The 7,867-nt window shown below is 36.9% G+C and overlaps 1 protein-coding gene across 1 annotated transcript in view; it reads right to left on the bottom strand.

The window, feature by feature from the left end:
* Positions 1–7,867, bottom strand: part of ZNF462 (zinc finger protein 462) — a 141,805-nt gene that overhangs the window by 14,600 nt on the left and 119,338 nt on the right. The gene's annotated exons all lie outside the window — the stretch shown is intronic.

The raw sequence follows: 7,867 nt of genomic DNA, 5'->3' as shown, positions 1-7,867 counted from the left end.
CATTTTCTTTACTGATTCATCCATCAGTGACCACTTAGGCAGTGTTGGCAATGAACGTGAGAGTTGAGGATCCCTTTGAGCCTCACCTTTAGGTATGTACCCAAAAGTGGGATTGCTGGATCACAGGGTAGTTCTACTTTTACCTTCCTGAGTAATCTTCACACTGTTGTCCCTAAGGCCTGTCCCAATTTGCATTCTCATCAACAGTGCACGCACATCAAAGCATCACCTTAAATATGTACAATTCCATTTGTTGATTATATTTCCATAAAGCTCGTTTATTCATTTCAGCCAAACAAACCAGCGAGGCAGTGTTAAAGTGCTATGGCAGATGAGCCTCGACACCCTACGTGTGCTGTGCGTTGCTGCCCTATTTTACAGGTACCTTTCATCAAGCACCTAACACGCTGGGTTGCGGCTCTTTGTGTCCGCTTGTCTCACCTACTTGCTTATACACGCCCCCATGGTAGCAGCCAAGTCTTATTTAGTTTTATAGGCACAATGTAGGATGTAAGGTCAGTCAACTAGTTGACACACAAGAAAGGTGGTTTGAATTAACCGGTAACATGAAAACCATTGGGTGATCATAAAGTATAAAGAATGTGCAATATTGCTGTAAGATTTACACCCTGTGAAATAAATTTGCTTGTCAATGAGAGAGTAAAATTAGATATGTTCTAGAAGTTTTTGTTTCAGTACTTATCAGATATCTATTATGTGCTACAAACGCATCCAGCGGTTTTTACGCGTATTGCGTAATGTACGTATTCTCTTCTGTATTTGCAGATGAAGAAAACAGAACACAAAACAAGTAAATGATAAAGCTAAAGTCAGGACTAGGACGCAGATGGTCAGATGCCGTAGCTCAAGTTCTTCCCATTTTAATGTGAGTCATCTGTAGAAATGTAAAACTCCTCACAAAATGTGTGAAAATTACCATGATTATAATGGCTAATACAAGAAGAAAGAAGGAAAAATTATTAACACACTAATACTCTGTTGCAAAATCTGATGGGCTAGAGTGGTAGTGTCCTTTTGAGATTGATTTTTTCCTTCAGAATAAAACCCTTTTTAGGAACAGTAAGAATAAAGGATTACGAAGTCCCCAGAAGGGTATGGAGAAGAAAGTCAAGCAAGCTCCCTACTTTCCTTTGTCAGCATGGAGTCAGGACCAGAAAACCCATTTTTATCAGACCTAACTCAGCAAAAGCCCAGAGAAAATCAACCTATTTGGAGAATGTCAGCATAACTCCACACACAAGTACTCAAAAAAGGCCAGGTGAAAGATGTCACCAACCAAGTCTCAAGAGTTTTGGTGTTGGCCAACTGATCAGTTGCCAAGCTCCTGGCCCCCAAATGCAGAGGGGCACAGACGCTGCTGATAGATGCTGGCACATTTTGCTATTTCAACAGATAGGATATTTAGAATTTCATATCTGAAAAGTGATTTCATTCATTCATTTATTTAACAAACAACTAGGAAGGCTTTCTTATACTCAGGGCACTGTGTTAGATTTTGGAAGAGAGATAAATAATGTGCTTTAAGAGAGAAGGAAGGGAAAGTCCTACTGAAGCTTGAATGTAGTGGATAGTTTCAAAAGTTACAGATAAAGAACATCTTCAAATGTCTTATCGAGAAACACTATCTATGGTTCTGCCAGGCACATCCCTCTGAAATATAGTCACCCCTCTTGCTCATCTATTTCTGAGTTCTCTGTCTTCCAAAACACATCAGAGAAACAGATCTATGGTTGACCAATGAAGAAGCAAAACTAACACGAGAGAAAGCAGAGATGAAAGGCCATAATCTTTCAGAGAAACCTTCAGCTTGCAGAAATCCTTGCAGCTGATAAAGCTTAAGGGGCTAGAATTTAGTTCAGAAATGACACACAATCCTAAAGAAAAAACAAATGCAGCCAAAGGTGTGGCTTTATGATTTGAGACAAACTGCTCTTGTGATTTGGGAAGAACCTTTGGGGGAAGAGCCTTCTTGCATTTGTTCTCATTTCCTTTTCTGGAAACAAATGTTCTATGTGAATTTTTTGCCACTGTGGACTTCACTAGTCCAGAAAGCTCAACAATTTTATTGGAATAACTAAAATGTTAGTGATTCCTTCCAAGCTTAATGCAGACTGCTTTCCCCAAACTGGCCAAAAGTAAGAGATATGCATATCTCAAGAGTTCAGCCACCCCAGGCTCCATTTGTATAAAAAATTAAAAACATTTCAAAGTAAATTCAATTAGCGAGTGTGTCTTGCCCGAACCGACTATCCTTCTGAATTTAATATACCGAACATGACAATTTTATGAGCAGACCAAGTAAGAGATAATATAGTTTTATGTTCCTTAAACCAGCAAAGAGACATAAGAACGATGAAGAGCACTAACAAGGTATTCCAGATACTTACACTTTCTAAAAAAAAAAATGTGCATTTTTTAAATGTGAGAAGGTTTTTTTTTTCCCCCATGACATCACCGTTCCTTGAAATATTGTCTTCATTTTTTACTGGCACTGCTCATAAATGGCATTACTGATAGATAATTCATTGTGTTGGGGGGCAGGAAGGAGAAAAGGAAGAGAGTGAAAGAAGGGAGAGGGAGGAGGAGGAGAAACAAAAAGAGAAAACAGAGGAGTTGACCTTCTAGAGGACCCAGGAAGACCAGGAAAAGATAGGGAGTCAAAGGACGAAGAAGTACAATTTCAAATAGCCCTTGCTGTTTCCTTCAGAACCCAAGAGAGTACGAATGATTCTTTGCTCACTGGTGCAAAGATGCAGATTGAGGGGGGCAGGATTCTGGTTCTGTTTATCACTTATAGAACGAGGGTTCTGATGGTCATGGCTTGTCCATTGCACTCTGGCTCTTGATAAACACAGCAGACTAAATCAAGTGTAGTGTTTGAGATTCTGTTTGTCAAATGTCCTGGTATATTTGACGTTAAGAACCCTTCCTACTGGTACCAGAATTCTGTCCATTCCTTGAACAGTGCAGTCTGACATCTTTAGAGATGTTCCTGAAGTTTATGACCTTTGCAGGTAGAATTCAAAGTTCAGTTTTGGAAGTCTGGCTCTGTTTAACAATATCCTGTGACTGAAAATACCGTATCTTATAGTTTCCCCTATATGTTCTCTCCACCCTACAAAATCACCTTAAGTCAGCTATTCATGGAAGAATGTACTGAGTACTCTTACTAAAGAAAAAAAGTAAATCCCAGCTTAGAAGCAATTGCTAAATCTAATCCACATTTTAGTTTTGGCAGTTTATACATTAATCTGGATCTTGAATCTCTTGCTGATCTATCCATCCCCAGGATTAACTTCATGAGAAAAGACTAGAGGAAATTACTATTTATTGAGGACCTACTATGTGGGTTTCTTGGGAACTTGTGTCTGTTTTAGGAATTGAGGCTTAGTTTACCTACCATAACGTTTATCTATTTTTATTTATTTTTTTATTAAGTCATAAACACATAGATCATGTATACACTGATGCCTTTATGGGGTACAATGTGCTGATATTATATACAATTAGGTATGCTTACATCAAACTAGTTAATATAGCCTTTACCTCATTTACTTATCGTGTTAAGACATTTATACTTTATACTTAATAGATGTGACGTGTACCCTTGCAATTTGAACCATAGGAATGGTCCCACTGTTTACCCTACTTCCAATGAACAGCTCAATAATTTTTTTAGTAAATGTATACATTTTTGCAAACTTCCCCATGATCCAGTTTAAGAAAGGACACTTTCCTCACTCTGAGAGGTTCCTTCATATTCTCTGTAATCAGTCCTTGCTCTCAACTTCCATCCCCTGGCAACCTCTGAGCTGTTTTCTGTCTCCAGAAATTTGTAATTGTAGAAATTCCATATAAACCGAATCATACAACCTGTAGCCTTCTGTACCTGTCTTCTGTCTGCCTGACAAGATGATTCTGCAGTTTATCCACGCTGCTACAGGTATCAGTAGCTCATTCCTTTCTATTGATAAGCAGCATTCCAATGTATGGCGATACCACGTTTTGTTTATCCATCTACTTTATGAGTTAGGGAAAACATTCTTATATGTGACACAAAAGCTGTTTGTTTATCTTACAAACAAATTGTCTAAGTGCTCTAAAGTGGCTATGCCATTTTACATTCCAAATAGCAATGTATGAGATTCTAGTTTTTTCATATTCTTGCGAACACTTTGGTACTATCAGCCTTTATAATTTGAATCATTCCAGTGGGCGGGTACTAGAATCTTACTGTTGTTTAAATTCACATTCCCCTAACGGTGAATGATGTGCTCTTTTTTTTCTTTTGCCATTTGTATCTCCTTTGATAAAATGTCTACTGAAATCTTTTGCTCATTTTAAATTAAATTGCTTATTTTCTTATTGAGTTGCAGGAGTTCTTTATATATTTGGTTAAAGACATCTGTTAGGTAATTACTCTGAAAATAGTTGCTTTTCATCTTTTAGTCTGTTGCTTTTTATTTGTTTAATCATGTCTCCTGAAGAGTAAAAGTTTAACGCCCTTTTCATTTTCTTCTGTCTTCTCAAGAGTAAAAGTTTAATTTTGATGACATCCAATTTATCTACTTTTTATTTTAAACATCCACAGCTTTTGTGTCACATATAAGAATATTTTCCCTAACTCAAGATCACAGAGTTCTCTACTGTTCTTCTAAAAGTTTCATAGTTTTAGCTCATGCATTTAAGTTTGTGTTCCTTTTGAAGGAATTTTTGTATAGACAGGGTCAAGGGTCATAATTTGCATATGTAAATCCAATTGTGCCAGCATCACTGTGGAAAAAATCCTTTCCCTGTTGCCTCAATACTTTTGATGAAAATAACTGAGCACATACATGATGGATTATTTTTTGACTTACTGTTCTGCACCACTGGTCTATGTATCTATCCTCATGCCAACTTATAGTAAGTTTTGAAATCAAGAAGGGTTAGTTCCTTAACTAACATACAGAACACTAACAAGGTATTGCATATACTTAAACTTTCTTTTAAAAAAGTGTGTTTTTTAATGTGAGAGGTGCAAGGTTTTTATTTTTATTTATTTTTTCACGACGTCACGGTTCCTTAAAATGTTGTCTTCATCTTTTACTGGCACTACTAATAAACGGCATTACTGATAGATAATGGTGTTGGGAGCAGGAGGAAGAAATGGGAGTGAGTGAAAGAAGGGAGAGTGGGGGAGTAAGTCTTGAAGTCAAAAACGGTTAGTCTCGCAACTTTGTTCCTTTTTCCACACTATTTATGCTATTCTAGGTCATTTGAATTTCCATATACATTTTAGGATCGGCTTGTCAATTTCTAACAAAAAAAGCCTACTGAGATTTTGGTAAAGATTAGTTGAATCTATAGATCAACTTGGAAAGAATTACCAATATTGAGTCTTCTACTTCATGAACATGGTATATGTTACATTAACTTAGTTTTTTATTTCTCTCAGAAACACTGTACTTTTCAGTGTACAGTTCCAAAGTTCTTATGTTAAATTTATTCTTAAGCCTTTTATAGCCTTTCTCATGTTATTACACGGAAAACTGATCTTCTTTAAAATGTTATTTTCAGATGGTCCATGACTATTACATAGAAATACAATCTATTTCTGTGTATTGACTTTATATCTTGAAACCTTGCTGAACTCACTAATGTTCCAGTAGCTTTCTTATAGATTTCTCAGGATTTTCTACATACAAAGATTATATTACCTGTGAATAAAAATAGTTATAGTTCTTCCTTTCCAATTCTCATGCCTTTAAATTCTTGTTTTTGCCTTATGGTACTTGATTTTGTTTTTCTGAATTGTCAGCAAGCTTCTCTTTAGTACCTTATACCTTGATACCCAATGTTTCTTTCATGAATGCTGAAATCAGACTACTACATGTCCTTCTCCTGATGAATGATCATTTTTAGCTAGAGTACAATACCACTGCCTATCAGCCAAAAATTCTATTTCAATAGCATTACCACCTTTATTTACAAAATAATGTTTGGACAATTATTTTATAAATTCTAATTGTATTTTGTACTCGTCAGTTAGGGGGAAAAAAGGACTATACATGAGAAAAGGACAGTCAAGCATGAGTCTCATAAACTTAGTAACAATTTAGACAAAAATGGAAAGGCTTAGACATGCTAAAAGTGGAAATTCTTTAGACTCAACTAGGTGTCCGTGAAACTTATTAAGCTGGTCAATCATGAGAAGGAGGAAAATTAAATACCAATGTAGCATAGTCAAAATATAACATCAAAAATTGCGTTTGTGATTTTCTATGTTTTAGGTCTTTGGGAACATTACTGCCATTGTGACAGGTACAATTATTATTATTATATTTGAGCACAATTCAATTAACATATATTCTGATGAACATATTGGGTTTCAATGTGGTGGACATATAAGGACTTCATTTAATCTTATAAAATTTCTAAGAAAGGTATAAAGACTCCCATTTAAAAATCAAAAAACAGAACCAAAATTTAAGTACCTTGCTAGTGGATACAAGATCGAAACTCGAGTCTTTTTGGCTCCAAAAGCTCTAAACTGAGCCCCTACTTTCCTGAGCAACTCACTTCCCTGATCCACCCCTCAAAGCTTCAGCTTGCTACCCGCTGCTCAGGGAGCCTCTGGTTCCATGTCTGTTACAGTTTCTAACCTCCTCTCATCTCTGCAGTGACTTGACAAGTTAGTGTGCAACAACTGAGGCAGGATTTATCTTTCTGATTTGCTTTGTCTCCAAATGCCAGCCTGAAGGCTTGAACACTGTAATAAAAAGGTTCGAGGTATTTATATAAACAACATGCATGTGAATAAATATATAGAAAGCTTGTTTGGAAATCAGTGAGTGATTTCAGCTTGGGGACGAAATGCCCCGAAAGTTTGAATAAGAAAAAAATATCTAAGTTTTTCAGTGAAGTAATTTAGGCTTTTCCTCTTGTTTTCCTTATTTTGGGGCAGACACATTGAGAAATGAATGAATTCCAAAGCAGAAAAGTTACCACAAAACCATTAAATTGTGAACGGGTGACAAAGCCCAGCCTTCTCTCTCACTATCCCACAGGAAGATTCTACACCTCAGACACAGATGATTCGGACACACATCTTTATAACTTGGGTTTGTGAGACTGGAAAAGGAGAGCCCTGTTTCCACTGAAGACCATCCAGAGCAAAGAAAAAGAAAAGGCTCAAAAATCCTTCTCTTCTCGTGACCTAAGTAAACAATCAAAGTTTGGGGCTTGCTGGCTAACTACAGAGCACTTGGATAGGATATTTTCATTAAACATGTGCTAATCACAGCTTTTCCTGAACTCTGAACAGTACACAAAACCAGAAATAATTGTCCTAGTCCATGCGTCATGTGCCAAATGGGCCCCGTGCAGAGAGAGGAAGCCAACCTGTGGGATTTCTACCCTCTGAGCAGCAAACTTCTAGAAGATAATTTTTTCCACAAATCCTCTTATAGTTTTGTCCTGTGCTAATACGATCTTTATCCATTCCCCTCACCAAATAAAACATGTATCGTACAATCTTTATAATGTCCATATATGTATAAGGTGATGCCTTCGAAAATCTTTGCAGTTAGCAAAATACTGGAAAACAACAAATGAGGGGTTAGGGGGGTTTGCACACTATGCGCCCCTCCCCGCCTGTCACCTCTGTTTGTAAATAAAGTTTTCGAGGAACAAAGCCACATCCACTCACTTACATACGGTAGATGGCTGCCTACTTGCTATAAAGGAGAGTTGAGCGGTTGCCACTACGACCACATTTTAGTCTGCAAAGCCTAAAATATCCACTCTAGGGCCTTTATAGAAAGTTTGCCAAGTCTTGTGATAATACATTTCAGATAATACAGAA

The sequence above is a fragment of the Otolemur garnettii genome, unplaced genomic scaffold, assembly GCF_000181295.1.
Source record: "Otolemur garnettii isolate 467f Iridium unplaced genomic scaffold, OtoGar3 scaffold00014, whole genome shotgun sequence".
NCBI lineage: Eukaryota > Metazoa > Chordata > Mammalia > Primates > Galagidae > Otolemur > Otolemur garnettii.
The sequence above is the reverse complement of the archived record's forward strand: the minus strand, read 5'-3'. Positions and strand labels throughout refer to the sequence as shown.